General features: G+C 43.6%; 1 protein-coding gene and 1 non-coding gene across 4 annotated transcripts in view; both read left to right on the top strand.

Moving 5' to 3' along the window:
* The window catches only part of fgfrl1a (fibroblast growth factor receptor like 1a), a 458,305-nt gene that overhangs the window by 267,947 nt on the left and 165,759 nt on the right, over positions 1-24,599 (top strand). The window lies entirely within an intron of this gene.
* On the top strand, positions 21,820-21,927 carry LOC147123653 (U6 spliceosomal RNA). Its single transcript, XR_015075148.1, has one exon. It is a non-coding gene; the product is annotated as a U6 spliceosomal RNA (small nuclear RNA).

Raw genomic sequence — 24,599 nt, 5'->3', positions numbered from 1 at the left:
CTGCAGTGGCGCAAGCCTTTCAATGATCTAAGCAGATCATGAGATGTTACTGCCAAGCCACACTCAACTTCATCCTGCGGTGCCACTCATCACATCCACATCACTTTGCCTTCCCTACGCTACTCCTGCACATCCTTACTCACGCCAACTTACCTTGCACCGCCACCCATCCCACTCTATCTACATTATCACTTTCCCATTTCGCTTGCCACCCCTCACACTCACCCTCATCCGACTGCAAGCATACCAACTAACAACACACAAGGGTAGGTACTTGGGTGGTTCAGCCAATGTTCATGTGAAGATTCTGGTAATGTGCTGTCAAACATTGAAACCTTTATTTTCAACACTTTGTGTTCTTGGCCAGATTTGTGTGCACCTTTGGAAGTGGCTTAGTGAGTTGTACTGAATGGCGAGACATAATGGTACACCCTGCAAAGGTGTTGAGTGTGAAAGGGATGGCTTGGACATTGTAGGGATGCTTTATGGTGTTGGTGCGGGGTGGTGCCAACCTAGTGCATCATGTGGCAGCCAGGGTGTACAGCGTCAAGTGAAGTAAATCTGGCCATGGTGAGGCCATTCCTGGCATCCTGGGCAGCAATGTGGTTGGGTGCTGATGCCCTGTGTCCTGTACAGCATCAGTTGATTGTGGAGAAGGTTGGTGTGGATGTTGGTGCTGCTGGTGTGCCCAGTGTTGCTGGTGTTGGGGCTGATCACGGTGGGATTCTGAGGACCAAGGTGAGATATTTTCAAGGGCAACGATGCTGATGGAATAGATGGCAGGTGAGGTTGAGATAACAGAAGTGATCTGTCAGTGGTGATAGAGGTTGTTCCAATGAGGTGGCACTGGATTGAGAGTTGGCTCCAAACACTTGCAAGCTGCAGAAAGCTCAATATGCCTTCCAATGTCTTGGAATAAATGGGTCTTTTTCTGAGTGGCAGGCAGTGACGAGTGGGGTACCACAGAGATCGGTCCTTGGACCCCAGCTATTCACAATATATATTAATCATCTAGACGAGGGAACTAGATGTAATATCTCCAAGTTTGCAGACAACACAAAGCTGGGTGGGCGTGTGTGCTGTGAGGAGGATGCCGAGAAACTCCAGTATGATTTGGACAGGTTGGGTGATTGGGCAGAAGCATGGCAGATGCAATATAATGTGGATAAATGTGAGGTTATCTACTTTGGTGTCAAAAACAGGAAGGCAGATTATTATCTGAATGGCAATAGATTGGGAGAAGGGGAAGTGCAACGAGACCTGGGTGTCCTTGTGCACCAGTCACTGAAGGTAAGCATGCAGGTGCAGCAGACGGTTAAGAAGGCAAATGGTATGTTGGCCTTCGTAGCGAGAGGGTTTGAGTACAGGAACAAGGATGTCTTGCTGCAGTGGTACAGGGCCTTGGTGAGACTACATCTTGAGTATTGTGTGCAGTTTTGGTCACCTTATCTGAGGAAGGATGATCTTGCCATGGAGGGAGTGCAGCGAAGATTCACCAGGCTGATACCTGGGATGGCAGGAATGACGTATGAGAGATTGGGTCGATTGGGCTTATACTCGCTGGAGTTTAGAAGAATGAGAGGGGATCTCATTGAAACTTATAAAATTCTAACAGGACTAGACAGACTAGATGCAGGAAGGATGTTCCCGATGGTTGGGGAGTCCAGAACCAGGGGTCACAGTCTAAGGATAAGGGGTAAGCCATTTAGGACTGAGATGAGGAGGAATTTCTTCACCCAGAGAGTGGTGAACCTGTGGAATTCTCTACCACAGAAGGCAGTAGGGGCCAATTGATTAAATATATTCAAGAAGAATTAGATATATTTCCTGAGGCTAAAGGGATCAAAGGGTTTGGGGAGAAGGCAGGGACAGGGTATTGAATTTGGAAGATCAGCCATGATCGCATTGAATGGCGGAGCAGGCTCGAGGGGCCGAATGGCCTACTCCTGCTCCTATCTTCGATGTTTCTATGTATGTTTCTAAATGCAGTAACCAACAGTTTCTGAGCTTTGAAAGTGAACAGCTGTAACATGGGGTCTTTTATACAACTTTGGCAGCTGTCAGGTCATGAGATAATTCAATGCTGAATCCACTCACGGCATGCTGAGCTGATGTCTTCCCCGAGCAGTGGGTAACCCGTGGGGGGGGGGCACGTAAATTTGAAATGTAGGCATAAAGTAACACTTAATTGGATGTTAACAACCCATTTAATGATGTCAATTGCCTCCGAACTCGCCCTCTGAGCACCGGCAAAATTCAACCCCACGTAGATGTTTGAGTTACCATTTAATATTACCATACCTTTAAACAAGGGTTAAAATTCACCTTCTAGCCCAGATTTCTAATAACAAAATTTTCCATGCTTATTAGCCATTGCGTGATTCTTAATGTAAAGGATATAGAGATTTACAAGCAAAATAAATAACACTAATTTTCTAGGTATTCCAGGGCATCAAAGTAACGTATAATTGAGTGCATCTTTAACTGATTAAATAAGTCTCGAGGCTTGTTTAGTGGGAAATATCCACCATAAAACTCGGATTTTAAAAATACATCTCAAAATATTTTGTTTGTTAGCTTGCAGGGCTGGTAACTAAGTCCAATCTGGAATGAAAGCCTTTGTGTTGTTCACTTTGTACTCTTGAGATGCACGCGAAAGGCCGTCTTAATGGATTTTGTTTTTCCACCGCAAGCTGAGATTTCATGGCTGAGGAACCATTTTGAATTCTTTTGTGAGAAGGCAGATACAGTAAAGAATCCATTTTGTTTTCTCTGCTTGTTAAAACATTTTGCTGCATATTTTCCTTTGGAATGAACACGAACATTTTCCGTGTATCTGTTATTCATTACCGAAATTATGAAGCAAGCATTAAAACTTTAAAGCGTGTTGTGCTGCATAAATGCAGGCTGATGTTTTGATCAAAACAAAGGTTTTGGCCTACCTTGGCTCCATGGCAAGACTTTAAGGCCTTAATTTCCTCTCCATGTGGCCCAACACAAAGTTTGTGTGTAAAGTCATGTATAATTGCATCTTCGTGCAAATCTGCATCCCGTACCCAGGTGTGGCGCATTATTCGTATGTTGAATAGCTTTCAATGAAATAGCGTTTACATGATGCAGCAAGACAGTCTACCAGTGTGTATGGTTGCCACCTGTCCAGTTCTGGACCAGGTACTCTGATCTTCTGAGCGAGTTATCCAGAAATTTCTGAAATGTGAACCAAATACCTAAAAGTTTGCATTTTTAACTAGAAATACTTTTTTTTTGCAGTATACTTTCTTGTCTCGTGATGTAGTGGATTAAGCTTGTTAATGAATGTTCATTATTGCAAAGCAAACATCAAAATTCAAGCCACAGTCCTACTCCTGGTAACTAATAACGTGCTCTGCCATCGTGGGGTAGGTCATGGATTTGTGCCTGTGGTCCCCGGTGTGATGAGTTCCTGATCTCAGCTATGCTGCTGGGTGGCATATCGAGGGAGGGCATGTCTTCCTGAGGGGAAAACTCAAGGGTGTTTTACCCGAGGCCAATACTTCAGTCCCAGGCCTAGTGGAGCAAAAATAGAGACCCTCACTCCCCAAAAGTGAATCGACTCCACTCTCTTGATCAACAACATGAAATGTCTTGGAAGACCTCAGTAGGAAGCAAAGTCTAAATTATTTCCAAAATTGGGATTTAATATATGTTGCATTTATGTCTGAATCCTCTTTATACTCACACAGAAGCAATGGTCACAGAGGCAATACATCAGGAAAGTGGCTTTTTCTCTAATGTTGGTGAAAAACCTTGTAATACTTCAGCTGCTCTTCTCTTGGTGCATGGAATGCATTAATTTATTCATTTTCATTGATTGGGGCTAAGTAGTCTAGTCTGCACAGTATAATGTGATCTATGACCCTCAACCTGTGGGCAAATTCGGAATTCCCAATCGGGGAACAAAGTGTAAATAGGAATATACACAGAAACACAATCTCCTCTGCTTCCTGTGTGAATCACCTGGCGACATTTTATTAGGTGAAAGGTGCTGTGTAAATCTGTGTTATTGTTATCTTGCTCGTCTACGTCAGAAATAAAATCTGAATAATTTGTAAAATTTTCTAATGAAAAAAAAAACAAGTGTCACTGTACCTCAAAACTTTTAAGACATTTCAACATAATAAGATGCAAATCATAGAAGCTCATAGCATAGGAAGAGACTATTCAGGCCATCGTGCCTGCGCCACTTCTCTCAAAGAGCTCTTCAATTAATTCCATCTCCTTTTTTCATAGCCTTTAAATTTTGTCTTTTTCAAATAATCATCTACTGCCTTTTCAGAAGCTGGTAAGGATTCTGCTTCCATATTATATCTGGTAGAAACATAGAAACATAGAAACATAGCAGATAGGAGCAGGTGTAGGCCATTCGGCCCCTCGAGCCTGTTCCGCCATATAATGAGATCATGGCTGATCATCCAAATTCAGTACCCTGTCCCTGCTTTCTCCGCATATCCCTTGATCCCTTTAGCCTTAAGAAATATATCCAACTCCTTCTTGAATATATTTAATAAGTTGACCTCAACTGCCTTCTGTGCTAGAGAATTCCACAGGTTCACCACTCTCTGGGTGAAGAAATTCCTCCTCATCTCTGTCCTAAATGGCTTACCCCTTATCCTTAGACTGTGACCCCTGGTTCTGGACTCCCCCGCCATCGGGAACATCCTTCCTGCATCTAGTCTGTCTAGTCCTGTTAGAATTATTTAAGTTTCAATGAGATCCCCTCTCATTCTTCTAAACTCTAGCGAATATAAGCCTAATCGACCCAATCTCTCTTCATACGTCATTCCTGCCATCCCAGGTGTCAGGCTGGTGAATCTTCGCTGCACTCCCTCCATGGCAAGAACATCCTTCCTCAGATAAGGTGACCAAAACTGCATACAATACTCAAGGTGTGGTCTCACCAAGGTCCTGTACAACTGCAGCAAGACATCCTTGCTCCTGTACTCGAATCCTCTCGCTATGAAGGCCAACATACCATTTGCCTTCTTAACCGCCTGCTACACGGACAATCCATGTCGTAACTACGCCCTACGTAAAATAATTTCTCCTCACCTCTCCCTCTTTCCTTCAGTGGTGATCTTAAATTCATCATTAATTTAAGTGTTACTATTAACATACGTATTATGTATGTAGCATTTCTAGTGCTTTTAAACCCAATGCTGTTTAGCTTGGTATCGTTTAAGTTTTAAAAAGAAGCTTTATTTTACGTGTACCGAAAGGCACACATCAATGCCCATTAAATCCTATCCGATGAATCAACCTTTGGGCTCTTGAATAAAAGAACGTGCTTCTTCAGTTGAAGTCCTCTTCCAAGCTGCCAACTCAACAAATACCCATCCCTGGGGTGACCTAGCCTGTTAATTTGTGTCCGTTAATTGTTCTATCATCCTCTATGCAGCATTGCCATTGTGTTTCACGGCAAGTTCTGGTGTCCCCCACCGAGGGCTTAGCTGCAACTTGTAGTTTGAGTTTTAAAAGAGCCCTTTCAATATTATTCAGCAGTGGAACGTCTCTTAAACTGATTAAGAGCTATTCTGACAGCGTGCGCTCTACATACACACCCACAGTTCCCTTAAGATACTAAAATGTAAACTTAAAATGCGGTGGGCTTTAAAAGTAAGAGGCAAATGTTTTATATATGTATATGTGACTTTCTGTGGGGCAATAACCAATGTCTTTAACTTGAAAATCTGCTATTCAACAAGTGGTCTCAGGGATCGGATGACTCCGAGGAAGGATAAGATAGATTATGTTAACTTGTTCACCACAGGAGCTTTCAAGATTTGCAGCTTTCCATAATCCATCACAAGAAAGTTGACTAGCCGGACTTGCTTAAAAGAAAATAAACCCTCAATTTTATTTATTTTTTTAAAACTGTTTTGTTGTAAAACGGTTAACAATAAAATCCAGCAAAAATAATAGGAGACGAGAAATCCCAAGAGAATCGAACAGTCAAACAGTTAAAAGTTGACTATTGACAGCCGAGCTGTGATGAGTGTAGCACAGGATTGAGTTTGAGTGCTCCATTAGGGCAGAAAACACCTTGGAGGGTACAAGTGGGAAGAGGGGGATCCAGAGGCAGAGAAAACACCAAATTCATTTTTTTTTAAAAAGCTTACAATTTTTGAGACTGAGGGTTCAGTTAGTTTCCACTCAGCTGTTGTATTAAAGTACAACAGAAAGAAGAAAAATGACATGAAGGTATTTATCAAAAGCAGCAGAAATGAAATGCCCGTAAAAAATAAAATTCAACTTGGATAAAACTTAGAAACTGGGGGCGGGGAAATAAATTCAAAAGCAGAAAGTGGGAATCCTTTTACTCTGCTTCAAAGGATGACTTGTTAGCTGTTTAATATTAATGAGATATCTGTGTAACCTCACTGTGACCCAGGCGTTGTGATTTAAGTAATGTTATTATGTAAATACTTCACGTAGATAATCACAGAAGGTCTGAAAGTTTCAGAACATGATGTTAACCAAAGTTAAAGGGAGTCGGGGAGGTGACATGATAAATCAAGTAGTCGCCATCAGGTGACACCAAGAAGCCTGTACATTATAGGAGGAAGGGAAGGCTGATGGGTTTTTTAACGGTGCTGTGCCAGTTTCAGAAGAGCAACGTTTCTGCTTCCCATGGCAGCTCTCACCCGTTCTCTTTTACCATGTCCCGCTTGCCGGCAGAGGGGCAGCTGACGGATCCAGCGGCAGTTCCCACAACGCATGTCAAAAGTGGGTCTCCTCCGCCACCGAGTACAGCCAGCGGTGGGCATTTGCCGTTAGCCGCACACTTACAACATAAAAATATCAACAGTATTTCAGCAGTAAACAAAGAACTTGTATTTATGTAGCGCCTTTCATGACCTCAGGACGTCCCAAAGCCAATGAAGTACTTTTTGAAGTGTAGTCACTGTTGTAATAGTAGGAAATGTGGCAGCCAATTTGTGCTCAGCAAGGTCCCACAAACAGCAATGTGATAATGACCAGATAATTTGTTTTAGTGATGTTGACGGAGAGATAAATATTGGCCAGGACACCAGGGATAGCTCCCCTGTAATTCTTCAAAATAGTGTCATGGGATCTTTTGTGTCCACTCAGAGAGGGCAGACGGGGCCTCGGTTTAACGTCTCATCTGACAGACGACACCTCCAACAGTGCAGCACTCCCTCAGTACTACACTGGAGTGTCAGTCTAGATTTTTCTGCTCAAGTCGTTGGAGTGGGACTTACAACCCACCACCAGACATCTGACTCCGAGGTGAGAGTGCTAACAACTGAGCCATGGCTGACACTGTCAGGAGGAAGGCAATTACACTGCCCGCTCACCATTGTTATCGAGCTGAGGCCCTGGAAGAATGAATTACTGCAGCAGACATTACGATGGTCCTGGATGTGTGGAGCAGCATGTTTGGGGAACAGGAGAGGAAAGTTCAGCAGTTCAGGGAAGCTAGTAAATGAAACAGAGACAGGAAAGGCTGTGATGGATAAACTACCATGTTATCTGGAATACGTAAATCAGATTTGTGAGAAGGTGAAAGCAGACTAGCTGGGAATATTCATTGGATTGGATTTCAGTTTCACGGAGTAAAACGAGTTTAAACTATTCATCGAAGATTAGTTCAAGCTAAAGTTTTGCATTTGCTGGACTTAGCAGACCTTCACCAGTTATGACACAACCATAAACAGCAGCTTAGGAACAACTGATGTGTGAAGGCTTGTGCATGTGCAGTTGTTTTTATCTTATTCCAGCTACTGTGGAATCTATACTACAATATTAAAAAGGAAATTTGTATAGCACCCAGGAGTTACTGATAGGATACCAGTGCTGATCCTGGTGAATGATACCGATACTGATGAATGATACTGCACTGATACTGATACCGGTACTGATCCTAGTGTTGCACGTCCTGGTGAATGGTACTACACTGATCCTGGTGAATGATACTGCATTGATACTGATCCGAGCGAATGATACTGAACTGTTATGGGTAATATTTAATGAGAAGGAGAACGTTAGCAATATAGAGTTTGCAACTGGCAAATGCAAGGGTGAGGGTTTACAGCAGTGGTGTGGGGGTGAGGTGGGGACAGAGATACACAATATTCCTGAGGTGGAAGTAGGCATTCTCGATAATAGATTTGCAGGGCACAAAGGTTGCACACTATCAGTCTGAGCTTGAGCAGGCATCCAGGAAGGGGATGGGATTGGGGGGTGCAGGGCATGGAGTTTCTGTGGTCAACATGGGCTTCAGTCTTGCCAACGTCAAGCTGCAAGAAAGTCTGTCTCAATCACAACTTCATGTTGGGCAGGTAGTCTAATAGCATGGTGACAGTGGTGGAATCAAGAGCGATGGTGAAGCTGGTATCAACGGTCCACATGAAAGCTAATACCTTGGGGAGTGAGATGGGTGGGTATACCACCCATGCCACTCCAGCATTCAGGATGCATTTTTTTTATTTGTTCACAGAATGTGGGCATCACTGGCAAGGCCAACAGTTACTGCCCATCCCTACTTGCCCTTGAGAGGTGGTGGTGAGCCACCTTCTTGTACCACCTTTGGTACAACTGAGTGGCTTGCTAGGCCATTTCAGAAGGCAGTCAACCACATTGCTGGTTTGGAGTCACACTACTGCCAGACTGGGGAACCACAGCAGATTTCCTTCTCTAAAGGACATTAGTGAACCAGATGGGTTTTTACAACAATTTGGTAGATCAACATTACTGATACTAGTTTTTATTCCAGATTTATTTAATTAACTGAATCTAAATTCAACAGCTGCTGTGGTCAGATTTGAACTACACGGAGAATTAGGCCTCCGTATCACTAGTCCAGTAACATAACCACTATGCTACTGTTCCCATGTGGACTAGCTGCTAGGATCTTGGAGAGGTAAACAGAGAAACTGCAGAAATCAAATTTTAAGATAAATTAGAAGGGTCTCTTTCTCAGCTCCAAGGACTGATTGACAGAAGGGAGGACTCCTGTTGTTGTCAAAGCCCGCAAGTTTTGGACAATTCCCACCGGTGCAAGAGCCCCACGAAATTAATTGCAGTGGTGGCAGGCCGGAGACTGACAGATGCACACAAAAAAAAGAAGTGCCTTGATAGCTGTGCGGCGTCTCTGTGTGAGACAACAAATGCACCCCATGGATGGAATTTTCCACGAGTTCTCCCATGTCGTGTAGTACTTATGTCTCAGCATGTAAAAGGAACCAGCCTGAAGTATACCTATATTCTCTCCGCTCCCCATTTCATCTAGTTCTCAGCATTAGAAGAATCGACTATTAATTAACATCATGGAGATACCATTTGTTCGTGATTAGTTATAAGAAAGGAGCCAAACGTTTGTTCCAGTGAAAGGAAAGCTTGTAGCTCATTAAGTTTTGAGGGATTTGCTGTGTCGTGTATTGTGCTCTGAAAAGGTATTAGCGCTGTGCCATGAAGGGTGGAGCTTTTTCTGGAAGATTTCCCCCCCCCCCCCCCCCCCCATTCACCTCTATTCTGAATCTCTTTAATGATCTTGCCTGTGGTGGGTTGTCTTGTAAATGGAGGAATCCTTTCTCATTAGCTACTTACTCAGACCAGTCTTTGTGGCTCTGCTAGTTCATTATGATGATTCAATAGCGATTTTCCTGTAAACCTCGCTAATTCAAGCCCAACCTAGACCAGGAATGAAAGAAAGGGGGTTGGGGGGAGGGGGGGGGGGGGGACAGGAAAACACAGAACAGATTCACCAATTAAATTAGAAGCATTGAGTCACAAGAATGTAGGCCTCTCAAGACTTGCTTTTAAGTTACTTTGAGAAATACAGAAGTTGAACAATATAGGCTTTGAATAAGTGCTTGCTGTAACAGTAGGCTGCATTATCAGAAAATTAGTTTTGATGGTTCTCCAATTTGTTTGGTAAAAAGCCCTCCCACAGAATAACTTTTCATTTATTTGACCCTTCAAGCCCAATTGTGTTATTTCTGTTATTCATTGTTAAATGGAACTGACCCTCGCTTTCACATTCAATTATTTAACAGCGACCGTCTTCAGTTTTCCTGGTCAATAGAAAAACAAAGTTAGTGATTTAACTGCTAACCACTGAGTTTAATTAACCGAATGCATTTCTTTGTAAAAGATATTTTTTTAAAAACAACATTCATTTGAATTTTCCGTGCTGAAATGATTGCTTTGCAGCGGTTGGGATAAAGCCTTCTGTTGGATTGAGTTGCACCGACGGTATTTTCCCCCACGCATAGCCACATTTTTTGCCTCTTTATTCCCCTCATTTATGATTTTTAGACAGGAAGAATATTTTGTCCGTAAACCGTGCAAGTCTTCGGGGTTAGCGGGTTCCCGCTCAGGCCCCAGTTAAAATGCGCTCAGTGTCCTATTGACGCAATAGCACCCTGGGCAGCACTCATGTACGAGGCTCCTGCCCGAGCCTAGCGGGTGCCGCATCCACCGCCGTGTTAAAATTGGAGATCGGCAGGACCCGAAGGCAAATGGAGTCTCTTCCCTGCTCCTTTCCTGCCTGTTGGGGAGAGTTCAAATTCCACATTATTTCCCCTGTTTGGGATGTGAATGATGAGGGATCATCAATTTTAAATTGTCATTAAGTGAGTGATGAGAGGAGACATAATAAATAAACGGCAAGAAAAACCCAATGTGCGAAGTGCTTCCATTTATCCCACTGGCTCCTGTGCAGCGCCGTGGGACGTTTTACTATGTTAAAGGCGCTATATAAATGAAAGTTGTTGCCGTTGTTGAAAACTTGATGAATGCACCTGGCATAAATTCATCCCTAAAACCATAGACGTTTACAGCACAGACGGAGCCATTCAGCCCATTGAGTCTGGGCCGGCTCTTTACTAGAGCAGTCCAAAACTAATCCCACTGCCTCACACTCTCCCCATAACCCTGTATCTTCCTCGGCTTCAAATATTTATTATGGCCCGCTGGACTCAGATTCACTTTGTAAATACACAGCGGCCTCCTAATGTCCAGCTAATCCAGTGCGATTCGCCCTTTTGGGTTATAGTGAGAATTTGCCATGTCGAAGCTAATCTACTGCTGAAGTAATTTTGTTACCACACCCAAGGCAGCTGGTTGTAAAGTGAGAAGCGTTAAATCAGAGCTGCGAGACAAGTTTGTATGAAGAGAGGAGATAGAATGAGCCGTTATAAGGACGAAGAGGGAAGAGTTTCTCTGGCTCTCTTTTCCTCATTTTTAACTGTTTCCTCTTCTCGTCAACATCTTCTGTAAGGAAACGGTTAAGGGCCCCGTCTTCATGTTTCTAGCCTATCCTCGTCTATTCCTTTTTATTGAGCCCATGATTTGCAGCTGACATTAGTGATGTCTTACTGTAATCTCCAGTCCATTGTGTCTCTTGTCTAAACTGTCCAAGATGGGTGGATTGGTGCATGCCTTTGCTTGTAGCGTTTCCTTTCCATGACCATTAACCTGGGAACAAAGACCCCTAATGTACTGTGTTAATGTGGAGGAGACCCATGCTGAGATAGTTAGCTGGCAAAACTCTTGAGCAGCTTTGATGATAAGGTCCACTTAAACACTGTAAGAACACAGTGATTTAGTGGAATTTGAAAGGCTGGGCATGGCTCCTTGTGTTTGCCTGTCAGGTTGTGGTATGTGGTTTTCTGTATGGCTCAATCCTTGCCTTCTAGGAGGGCTTGTGAGGTATTGGACTGTGGTCTTTGTTTTAGCAGACATCTGCAAACTGATTGGTGGCGTCACTGTCTCCTGCTTCACTGCTTATGGCTTTTCCTGAGAGGGGGAACAGCTGCTCTCCTTTATCTTATTCTTCAGCCCTTTGTTTGCAGTAGGTTTATTTTGACGTCTATGATAACTGGCTTCCAACTTGTTTTCATGGGAACGTAATACAAGCTACTGTGTGGAACGTTGCCTTCAGTGTAAGATGTTTCCAGTTATTAAATTCAAATTAGCCGGGACATCATCAGAAAAAGATTGGTGAAAGAAATCTCTAATGGGAGGTCCCGGTCTGTAGCAACCTCCCTTAAGATTGATGCAAATTCACAAGCTGGTATTTATCCTTCAGCAATGCTCCTTCTCTATTTCCCGGTGCCTTTGTGCTCATCAAGGTGAGTGATGCGGCAGAGAGGACATTTTCCCATTTTGTGTTCGGTGTGCACTTCAAACGTTATCTAGTCAGCTAGTGTAAGGAACACATGCACGAACATCCAGACCCTCTTACATTGCTCTGATGAAGTGCCTGAAACCCAACTTGAGAGGAACACAACCTACTCCTCTGGTGTGACAGTTCTGTCTCCTATGTATCTATTCTTGTCTCTCTATTTAGGACTGCTGCTAAATTAGAGCCTCTCTCTTTATTAAAATTCAAAATCATTTGCCAGTCGTATTACATTTGTCTCATACCCAAAATGCGTCTGGCAGGCTCACCCAGGGTTACTAATCTGAGATCATAGAATCACTGGCTGGCAGAGTGGTGCGACTGAGATAGTATACTAGCCTCCTGTTCTGACCAAGGGCTGTTCGCTTGACACATTAACTTGTTTGTTCTCTCCACAGATACTGATTGACCTGCTGTGTGCTTTCTGCATTTTCTGTTTTTGTTTTAGATTTCCAGCATTTCCCTTTTCATTTGGCCTCCTTTACTTATATCATTATAGACTAGCAGCCACTAGAAGTTTAGACTAGCAGCCACCAGCAGTCTAGACAAGCAGCCATCTGAGGTCTAGACCAGCAGCCGCCTTTTTTTATTTATTCACGGGAGGTGGGTGTCGATGGCATTTATTGCCCATCCCTAATTGCCCTTGAGAAGGTGGTGGTGAGCCGCATCCTTGAACCGCTGCAGTCCGTGTGATGAAGGTACGCCCACAGTGTTGTTAGGTAGGGAGTTCCAGGATATTGACCCAGTGACGATGAAGGAATGGCGATATATTTCCAAGTCAGGATGGTGTGTGACTTGGACGGGAACTTGCAAGTGGTGTCCTGGCCAATATTTATCCCTCAATCAACATAACAAAAACAAAAAGATTATCTGGTCATTATCACATAGTTGTTTGTTGGAGCGTGCCGTGTGCAAATTAGCTGCCATGTTTCCTACATTACAACAGTGACTGCACATCAAAAGTACTTCCTTGGCTGTAAAGTGCTTTGGGACATCCAGTGGTCACGAAAGGCACTATATAAATGCAAGTCTTTCTTTTTTGGTGTTGTTCCCATGCGCCTGCTGCCCTTGCTCTTCTAGGTGATAGACGTAGCAGCCTGAAGTCTAGACTAGCCGCCACCAGCAATACTAACTTCTTTACTTTCTTTCAAGGTTCAAACAAGACAGCATGAATAAGATCAGATTTATAATCCATTAATCATCTTGCAACATTTGTATCCAATGTTTTTAATGTTTGTCGGCCTTGGTCCTGTTGTAAGATATTATCCACACAGGCAGCTAAACTTTTTGGTTTTAGAAAGATGAGAGAAGGCCAAAGGTACTTCCAGTGCATTGGATGAGAAAATTCTGTGGGTTTAATTTGGGAGAGAGGGGTACGCACATCTCTGAGAATCTCTAGTTTTAATTTATGGCATTATCATTTTCCTTAATCCATTCGTTCAGTAGACTGCAAGCTGACATTTTTTTCCCACTCATTTTAGCAAAAAAGTAGGCGTGAGTAAAAATAGTGTAACGTTGGTCGAGAGTAATAATGTATTGTATGTCCGTGTTTAGTACTGCTACAGGCAATGTGAGCTCTCAAAAATGACATGACGAATGTTACTTGTTAAGGCCTTGTTAATGATGAATGCATACATTACAAAGTCAAATTAAAAAGTGAGTGTTTTACCCCAGGCCAGACCTAGAGCTGGAGTGTGTCACTAACATCTGATTCAGATTGCATCCCCACTCCAGGACTTCAGCACATAATCCACGCTGACATCTTAGTATAGTACTGAGGGAGAGCTCCATTGTTAGAGGTGCCTTCTTTCAGAATAAAGTAAATAATAAAAGTGAGGACACATTGAAGGGATAATTACTAGTCCTAGCCCTTTTCGGGCTACCCCAGATCAGGCGTATCCCCCAGACGTTCACCTTCAACTAAAGTTAGAGATAGCCGAATTCTATAAGACGCTTAATTGGGTCTAAAGGTTCAGGCTATCTCTCCCTAAAGGAAAGGAATGACTTGAAGGTGTTACCGTCCTCCAGATGGCACTTTAAATAAGTTTAACTAGACTGTAACCTTCCGGATATTATGAGGGTCCGGAAAAAACCCCCAGAATTCTGCAACTCCTTACAAAAGAGTGTACAGAAATTAAGTTTGCAAGTTTAATACAGAAATACTATTTGAGACAATTCTAAAAATATATAGATTTATTTAAGAGCTGACATACAGTTAGCAGCAGTTGAGTCAATCACAACTTTAACAGTTCAAAAACAAATAGCTTACATTTCTTATCCTCAGAGATCCTTATTCTCAAATCTTAACTTTGCACATTTTTACATTTCTATTATTCTTAATACAGAATATCCACCAAAATCAAATAAGTGTACCTTTTTGATCCCTGAGACTCAGAGTTAAAAACTTACAGAGCGTGACTCTGAAGTTGAGAATCGCTTGCCCTTTCCAGCGACTTCTGACTTTCCATCTGAAAAGCTCTATTTTTATACCTTTTCTTAGTGGTTTATCCTTTGAAGTTTTCTGCTGATGTAAGCTAATTATCTCTAGTCATTCTCTATTAAATTATTTTCTATTCTTACTGTCAATTTAGCTGCTGCATGCATAATTACATCTCTACCTTTAGGTGTTCCAAAAACTTATCATAAAATGGCTACAACAGATTTATCTCTTTGATGTCATTTTTATCGAAGGTCTTCCATTCAATTCTAAAATCACCTAGCTGGTTGGAAGCAGATGTTGTGACTCCTATGTATTCCATTTTCAATACTAAAACCATGTGATTGCTTGGTGTCATCCATTGAAGTCATATTTTCAAAGTGTTCTGTTGTACCTTTTACAACATGTAAATCAAAAACACTTCAGCTAGGGTGTTTGTTGCATTTCTTAGCTACTTCAATTGGTTGCATATATAATCGTGTTTCCTGTTTCTTATTTGATGTTACTTTTACGAAGGCACATGGTTTTTTAATATTCTGTGTTCCTGTTCGAAGTGTTAGTTTTTAACACTTTACTTGGCCATTGCTATTGTGTTGGGTCCAATGTTCAGACATAGAGGAACCTCCAGCCTGCTGTTTCAACAGGGCTATTGTCTCAGTATTAACAATCAATTCCCATTTCAAAAGCTTGTGTGGTGTTTATAACTTTTGTGTTAACACTTCATCTTATCTCAGAAGCCTGTATTTCTGTTTACAGCTGGTGTCATTGAGGCTTTCCAGGCTTTTAAGCCCCGTATGTCATGTATTAATAATATTAGAATATGGCTATTTCCTTTACAACATCTGCCTGTTCCGGTGGATGTAAAAGATCCCATCGCACTATTCGAAGTAAAGCAGTTAACATTTATCCTTCAGCCTAAACAGATTAACTGGTCCCTTATCGCATTGATGTTTGTGGGGCTTTCCTGAGTGTAAATGGCTTCTTTTTCTTCCTGCATGGCAATAGTGACTAGGATGAGTGCAGCTCCAACAACACTCAAGAAGCTCGACACCATCCAGGACAAAGCAGCCTGCTTGATTGGCACCTCATCTACCACCTTAAACATTCACTTCCTGCACCACCAGTGCACTGTGGCTGCAGTGTGTACCATCTATAAGATGCACTGCAGCAACTCGCCAAGGCTTCTTCGGCAGCACCTCCCAAACCCGCGACCTCTTCCACCTAGAAGGACAAGGGCAGCAGGCACATGGGAACACCACCACCTCCAAGCTCCCCTCCAAGTCACACACCATCCTGACTTAGAAGTATATCACCGATCCTTCATCGTCACTGGGTCAAAATCCTGGAACTCCCTACCTAACAGCACTGTGGGAGTACCTTCACTACACGGACTGCAGCGGTTCAAGAAGGCGGCTCACCACCACCTTCTTAAGGGCAACTAGGAATGGGCAATAAATGCTGGCCTTGCCAGCGACGCCCACATCCCTCAAAAAAAACCGAACTACACTCCAAATAAATATTGGCTGTAAAGCACTTTGGGACATCCTGAGGATATGAAAAGCACTATATAAATAAAATTATTTCTTAAAGGATTTAATGCAAGGACATTTTTAAAGTATTAACAGCAGTGAAAGAAGTAACGAGTTGAGAGCAGGGTATAGAGGCTGGGCTATCTTCATGGAGCAAGAAGAGGAGGAGAGGGCAGTTCTGGAGTACGGAAGACGTAGGAGGTGCGTGGCTTGCAGCAGTTGTTTCCCCAGTGTAATCATCTGCTTGGGCATGGCTAAGGATCATGAGGTGCGTCAGATATACCAGGCCTGGCTAAAACTGGGGTGGGCTACCAGGGCCACAAAGACCTGCCACCATCTGCCCCATGCATTACCAGTAGCAGTGAAGATCACCCTTATGGCTCGGGGTCTTTTCAGGCAACCACAGGAGACATCACATGTGCCAACCATTTGTTTGGCTTTTGAACATCTAACACTTTCTTTTCCTTTCATATCTGAAAACAGATGAGACATTACAAGTACATCAGCATGCTTATTCATTTGAGACTTTGTCATTAGGTGCAATCAGACTGTACATAGGATTACATAGGAATGTACAAACACGTTGATTTAAAAAAAAAATTGTTCTTGGGATATGGACAACATTGGCAAGGCCGCATTTATTGTCCATCCCTAGTTGTGCTGAGAAAGTAGTGGTGGGCCTTCTCTTTGAACTGTTGCAGTCCTTGCGCTGACAGTGCACCCACAATGTTTGTTAGGAAAGGAATTGCAGGATTCTGACCCAGTGACAATAAAGAAATGGTAATATATGGCCCAAGTCAGGATGGCGAGTGACTAGGAGTGGAACTTTGAGGTGATGGTGTTCGCACAACATTGCTGCTCTTGGTCTTCTTGCTGGCAGAGGTGGCAGGGGCGGGAGGCGGTGTTGAAGTAACCTTGCTGAGTTCCTGCAGTACATCCTGTAGATCGTACAAACTGTAGCCATAGTGCACCAGTGGCGGAGGGGTGGATGTTGTGTCTAATAGCAGGGGTGCCGATCCAGCGTATTGCTCGGTCTTGGATAGGATTGACCTCCTTGAGTGTTGTTGTAAGTGCGCCCATCCAGATAAGTAGTGAATATTCCACCGCGTTCCTGATGTGAGCCTTGCAGATGGTGGAGAGGCTCTGAGCGTTCAGGAGGTGCGCCTGACTTATGTAAAGGCTTGCAAACTCCACAGCTACATTAACAAACATTTTGACATTTATAAGGTAAGTCGTGAGTGGCTGTCAGTTTTTTGTCACTGTTAATGTAATTTACTTCTCAGGAATCACATATTTTAAAACTAGCGTTTGCCATGATTTTATCCGCAGAGTGTAATTTATGATGAAAAAGGGCATTTCTCCCACTTTTTTTTTTCATAAAATGGGAAAATCCAGCCCTGGATTTCCTTTGTCGTCACAAAGTTTGTCAGCCAATAAAGTGACAGGAAACATGAAATGATAATTACTGGGCTCCCCTCCAATCTGATGTTATTTTCCTCAGAGACACATTCGAGGTTAGCCTCACTTTGCAGTAAAATCACTGCACAATAAATCTGTCACTTATCACAGTGACAGCTACTGCAGCGTTACAAGGCTTCTGATGCTGGCACTGAACTGGTAGTTCTGTGAATACTTGCAGCTTGCTGGTCGGCTGAGAAAATGTTAGTTTTATGTACCACAAACTGCCAAGAGGTGCGAATTGATTATAAGATGTAACATTACCAGATGGCAAATGCGCACAGAATTATTAAAGGTCGAAGATAATTAGGCCGCTAGAAAAAACGTCAATGAGCGGAAAGTGGCATCCATTTTATTATAGCACAACCTGTTACCAAGAGACCTTTAGGGTCAGAAGGATGTGGGCACTAGCCATAACTCTGAAATGCCAGTATACATACCACAGAAATGATGGAAAACAATTTGAAAAATTACATCTCATGTAAAGCAACATGCTTCCAGATGCAATATAAATCTTAGCTAATCAAAGATGCAAGGATAGAAATGACTGTTATGAATATTATAATGCAAGCACTTAAAATATTTGCATCAAATTCCTCTTTCTGCTATTTTAATAAAGGTGTCAACCTATTTTAAAATAAATGGGTTAGTGCTGAGGTTAAAGTAGTGGAAAGATGAATTTGATATGAGCGTGTCGAGCCTTTGTGTGATAACATTGCTGAGAGCAATGTCTACCCAAAAGTACAGTTTAGTGTCCAGTAAAGTCTGATACTTTACATTACAGTCAAAGTTCATGAGGAACTGTAAAACACGGTAACTGTTACACAAGCAGGTAGTCATTGCAACCAAGGGTCCAGAACAATGTTTGCAACTAATTTAACGTTTTGTTTGTCTTAGTTATTTCATTTTTTTTTGTCCTTCTGCACAGTTTCTTTCATTCTTCCCAATGTTTTTTTTTGTATGTTGAGTCTTAGCCCTTTAGTATTCGCATCATCATCATTACAAACTGGTTTGCACAGCAGCACAAAGCCAGCAGGTCACCGCCAGGTACAGGAGGCTATCTGCTTGGTATTCACCTCCTCGACTCCTGCCAAACTGCTCAAGTTCTGCAGTTGACTTACAGCTGTCCTCTGATTAGTGACAGGATGGAAAAAACTTGTGTAAAAGGGTCAGTCTTGAACGATCCAGTCTCTTTCCCTCAGGAATGACTCCCGCTCCACCTTGTCTGTGTCAGAGGCGATGCAATTCTCCCAGCAGGATCTAACGCCAGGTTAAAAATGACAAAAAGTTAGTGTCTATTTATCGATGTCATCTCAGTAATCAGGTTTAAAACAATGGGTAAGGGAAAGGGTTCTGCTCGGCATCAAGATCAAAGGAGTCAAAGGGAGCACCTGATGAAGTTCAATAAATGTAAATATTGATAATAGATAGGTTAGAGATGGAAAAAAAACCTGCCTGTGCTGAAAAGCTGAAGTAAAAGCAGAAAATGCTGGAAATACGCAACAGGTCCACCAGCACTTGAAAAGGAAAAGAGAGGTTAATGTTTCAGATGGTCATCATAATACATTATGATACGGAGACCGTAGTAGTTTAACACACGACCTCTTCTATCCCTAGTGTCCAACTATTCTTTTCCCCAAATAAATGGCCATTCACATTGAAAGGTACTTACAGAATCTCCATTTTTATGGACACTTACAGTAGTTTTGTTTTCCCACTGAGAGGCAACTGTTCCCATTAAATACAGATTGCCATTGCAAATGAGTGGGCAGGAGGCTCTTCCAGTAGCTGGCAGTGCTTGTGTTGCTCTGAGACGAAGTGGCAGAAAAAGGGCAGCACGGTGGCGTAGTGGTTAGCACTGTTGCCTCACAGCGCCAGGGACCCGGGTTCGAATCCGACCTCGGGTGACTGTCTGTGTGGAGTTTGCACATTCTCCCCGTGTTTGCGTGGGTTTCCTCCGGGTGCTCCGGTTTCCTCCCACAGTCCAAAGATGTGCGGGTTAGGTTGATTGGCTATGATAAATTAACCCTTAGTGTTAGGGGGATTAAATACGTGGGGATAGGGTGGGATATGTGTTGATGTAGGGGTTACGGGGATCGGGTGGGATATGTGTCGGTGCAGGCTCGATGGGCCGAAATGGCCTCTATCTGCACTGTGGGGTTTCTGTGATTCTGTGAAAACAAGTTATATTGCAAGACTGAAATGAGACTGGTGAGACTCAGTTCCCCCTAAGGATGATGACAGCTCATGCAGTGACTGGAAAATGGATGAAACTCAACACTAGGGTGAGCAAAGCAGGCTCGGCTCAAATTCAATCTAAAGATACCCCTGCCCAATGAACTCAAAACCAAATCTAAACTACACACCCACACAGACAACATCACTTTCAAAGACATGTGCAGGTATAAAGACCCATCTGGTTGAAATAAGAATGCTGCGGGTTCTTACAAGGAACTAAAACTAAATCAAAGAGGGCAGTTTTCACGTGGGCTTGACTTTTCAGTCCCATGTTCAGTTTCTATTAAATGCTCTGGTGATGAAGTTGGTCTGTACCAGGGCTTCAACCAGCTCAAGAAATAAGCACTCCATCATGGCAATTTGCGGTTGCTTTTCTGTTTCCAATGCTGTATTGAATGTAATCTTCCTCCCCATTGGGACCCAAAAGCCACCTTTTCCTGGAACGTGGAGGTTTTAGTGCTGTTCCCCAAGAGAAAGACAACAAGAAAACAGCACCACAGTCTCTGCAGGGTGGTACTCGTTTCAAAGAGGACGGGGAGCAGAAAGTATGTAAGATATTTTAATTCGCTAAGTCCCAATTCCCTCCTTGATGTTTGCTAAAGTTACATTGAGCAGCTGCAGACAAGAACATGGGAGAAGAGACCAAAGAAGCTCATGACATTACAGCATTTAATGCTTTCAGATCCAGTAATTCTTCTCATGCACGAGGACAGATGTCAAATGCTTTCTGTTTGATGTGCCTTGCTTGCTTCCTATCTTTAACAAGTTATTTTAACGCTGCTTCGTGAGAAGACTACAGGCCCAAGCAGTTCAGTTACCATCGTATTCCCATTGGAGACCCAGAATCCACTGCTCACTGATTACAGGCACAAATAACTCATAGCTCGAGTCTTAACCCTGTCATTTACGCCTACACCAGGCAGCTTCTACAAATATGGGGTTCTCACGGCTAGAACCTTCACACACACCCCAAGAAATTCGGAAAATTGGATTGTAGACAGTTTTATTTTGCTGCTATTAGATCATCTGTGCTTCTGAAATATTGGTATTTTCTGAAGGATGTGTCTTTGATAGGTCACTTTCCTCATATTAATTTGTTTCACTAATAGCAGTTCAATTACCACATCATTGACGACTTACAAGCTTTTGTTTAATAGACTATTAGGTTCTCAAACCTACCTACTTGTTCCAAATTAATTGCTGCAGTAGATTTTTTATAAACAGGTATTAGAGGCAAAAGGGGCTAAAGTTCAGTAAAAGGTTAAATGACAATTCAGAGTGCACTTCTGTGTGAAAAATGGAAATGTGTTGAAAGCAGATTCTCGCATGGCTATGGGCAGGAACTATTTGATCTCAAAGGTGTCAGTGCCTCAGAGTCATACCCAATCTTGAGGTGCTGGTAGAGGGGGCAGGATGAGGGGGCTTGATTCCAGAAAGTGGGAAGACTTCAAAACGCAGCCAAATCCGTAGGTGACAAAGGCGCAGTTCCCACAGAGGCCTCGTCAGTTTGCCGTGCCCTGCCGTCCATTCTTGGGTTAGTTATGTTGTCACAGCACAGTTCAGTTTTAGTGCTGTCCTGTTTTGTGCACTCACATCGCTGACACCCACCGGCTGTTCCTGCCAATCACAGCGCTGGAATTTAAGTCGAGGTCAGCGGTATGAAGATGCTAACAGCGATGAAAATCCATCTTTGCAAACAAGTGTCAGTAACTTTAAAATAGATAGCGCGAGCAACAGGGCTTTTCAAAGATAATTTTAGCTCTTACCTAGACGAGCGACAGCTTTAATTTTTGGGAGTGCAACTACGGAGTGCTTGCAGATTCAATGGGCATCTCACTCCAGTGCCTTCTGTAGGGCAGTAGTTAATATTGGCGATATTAGCAGATAGATATTCACCCCATTCGTCTGACACTCCTCCGTCAGCTATTTGAACGCCCCAAAGGTCCCTGGTTCGATCCCGGGTGGAGACACCCGTGCTCACTAAGGCAGCACATATGCTGATATTGGAACGACACAGAGAAGATTAGTAGGCCCCCCCAGACATGGACGACACGCAAATTCGTCAGCCATTTTAACAGTGGCATTCAGTCATTTACTTTAAATGGGTTCATGCCTCTGCTAAATAGTGGACAAAGGGAATGTGATTCGGATGTGCTAAACGTTCATAATAACGTTCATCACCAGCACTGGCTCCAATCTTCATATGTGCTGCACTAAACAGACTCAAAAAATGGCACCACAAAGGGCACTGCAAATTCACTAAGACTTACGTTTCTGAGTAATAACTGCAATAACTTTTTGCCACTTATTTTGATGAAAAATAAGCCCATTGATAACCCTCTTTCAGTCGTTGCATCAGAAAGCCCAAAGGGTTAACAAACACTGGTATTTCAGGATCAATTTGTTAGGCGCAAATAGATTTGATAAATGTTCCTTACCGACGCAACATGTTGCCCGACTAGGAAGGGGGTCACTTAAAATTAGACGACTCGCATTGCCTGGGTGTTTTATGTCTATAGCTGTAAAGCACTCCAAATGCAATGACTGATGTGTAATTTCACTGGTGACATCCATCACTCTGTACTGTGTGGACTTCATGGGCTTAACCACACATGCTTTGATTGTGCCCTTCACTTTCCCGTAAAATGAACTGGAGATATAAATCAATGAAAAATGATACATTTGCTAAAAAAAAAAGCAGGAAATAGTTCCGGGGGTTATGTCAAGCTACATTTGGCTCACATTTTTAAAATTCTGTTGAAACCTTAAGCAGAGGTGTTGAGAGATGAGCTTAAGCTGAGACTACAAGCAGCTGGTGCAGGTGGAAAAGGAACTACGCATAAAGCCAAGGTGATGAGTACTTCAGGACCGACACTCTTAAGACCTGTTGCAGCAGACTCTTCTTCTTAGGCAGTCCCTCGGAACCGAGGATGGCTTGCTTCCACATTAAAAATGAGCTCGCAGGTGACTGATGAGTCCAATGCGGGACCTACAGTCTCTGTCACAGGTGGGGCAGACGGCGGTTGAAGGGGCGGGTGGGTGGGGTGCTTGGGTTGACGTGCTCTCCTTGCGCTGCCTACGCTTGGCTTCCGCTTGCTCCCGGCGAAGAGACTCAAGCTGTTTGGCGCCTTCCCGGATGCTTCTCCTCCACTTTGTGCGGTCTTGGGCCAGGGATTCCCAGATGTCACTGGGGATGTTACACTTTTTCAAGGAGGCTTTGAGGGTGTCCTTGAAGCGTTTCCTCTGCCCACCTGGGGCTCGCTTGCCGTGCCGGAGTTCCGAGTAGATTGCTTGTTTTGGGAGTCTCGTATCGGGCATGTGGACAACGTGACCCGACCATCGGAGCTGATCGAGAGTGGTCAAAGCTTCGATGCTGGGGATGTTGGCCTGAGCAAGAACACCGACGTTGGTGCACCTATCCTGCCAATGGATTTGCAGGATCTTGCGAAGGCAGCGTTGGTGGTACCTCTCCAGTGCTTTGAGGTGCCTGCTGTACATGGTCCATGTCTCGGAGGCATACAGCAGGGTGGGTATCACTACTGCTCTGTAGACCATGAGCTTAGTGCCAGGTTTGAGGTCCTGGTCTTCAAACACTCTCTTCCTCAGGCAACTGAAGGCTGCACTGGCACACTGAAGGCGGTGTTGGACTTCGTCATCGACGTCTGCCCTTGTTGACAATAGGCTCCCAAGTTATCGAAAGTGGTCCACATTGTCCAAGGCCTTGTCGTGGATTTTGATAATTGGGGGGGGCAGTACAGTGTGGCGGGGGCAGGTTGGTAGAGGACCTTTATCTTACGGATGTTTAGTGTAAGGCCCATGCTCTCGTACGCTTCGGTGAAGGTGTTGACGATGGTTTGGAGTTCGACCTCCGAGTGAGCTCAGACGCAAGCATCGTCTGCATACTGTAATTCAACGACAGAGGATGGAACGACCTTGGATCTGGACTGGAGGCGATGGAGGTTGAACAGTTTCCCGTTTGTTCTGTAAATTAGCTCCACTCCAGTGGGGAGCTTACTGAGGGTGAGATGGAGCATTGCAGCAAGGAAGATCGAGAAGAGCGTTGGTGCAGTGACACAGCCTTGCTTGACCCCGGTTCGTACGTGAATTGGGTCTGTTAAAAGCTGACTGGATGCTGTTTTACCGGCCATGTTCTTTGCTTTTCTTTCCCAAGAAGGTGCTAACTTGCATGTGCACCAGTAGCTCCCTGCTGACGGAGGGCATCACAGCTGTGCGCAACACCCATACCCATGCACTTTACAGCAGGGGGTCATTCATTGAACGATACCTTAGTTGACGGTTCCCCTCCCTAGCCCAGTAATGTGAGAAGTCACACAACACCAGGTTATAGTCCAATAGCTTTATTTGAAATCACAAGCTTTCGGAGCGCTGCTCCTTCGTCAGGTGAAGTCACCTGACGAAGGAGCAGCGCTCCGAAAGCTTGTGATTTCAAATAAAGCTGTTGGACTATAACCTGATGTTGTGTGACTTCTCACATTTGTCCACCCCAGTCCAACACCGGCATCTCCACATCATAGCCCAGAAATGGCATTGTAATGGTTGTGATCTTTGATTCACGTGGATGAGGTTATGGTTTTGAGGTGGGTGGCGCTCCAAGTAACTGTGTGTACGAAATGCTTTGTTTTTTTTCTTCCTTTTGGTCAGAGTTAGCCCAGTTTGCTAGATCCAGCTGAAATTGAACCCTTTCAGCTGCCCCAGGGAAGCCAAAAAAATAAATAAATCCCCAGTCATTTCA

Source organism: Somniosus microcephalus, chromosome 2 (genome assembly GCF_052327205.1).
Source record: "Somniosus microcephalus isolate GS21.2 chromosome 2, FLI_Smic_1.0, whole genome shotgun sequence".
In the NCBI taxonomy this organism is placed as follows: Eukaryota; Metazoa; Chordata; class Chondrichthyes; order Squaliformes; family Somniosidae; genus Somniosus; species Somniosus microcephalus.
The sequence above is the reverse complement of the archived record's forward strand: the minus strand, read 5'-3'. Positions and strand labels throughout refer to the sequence as shown.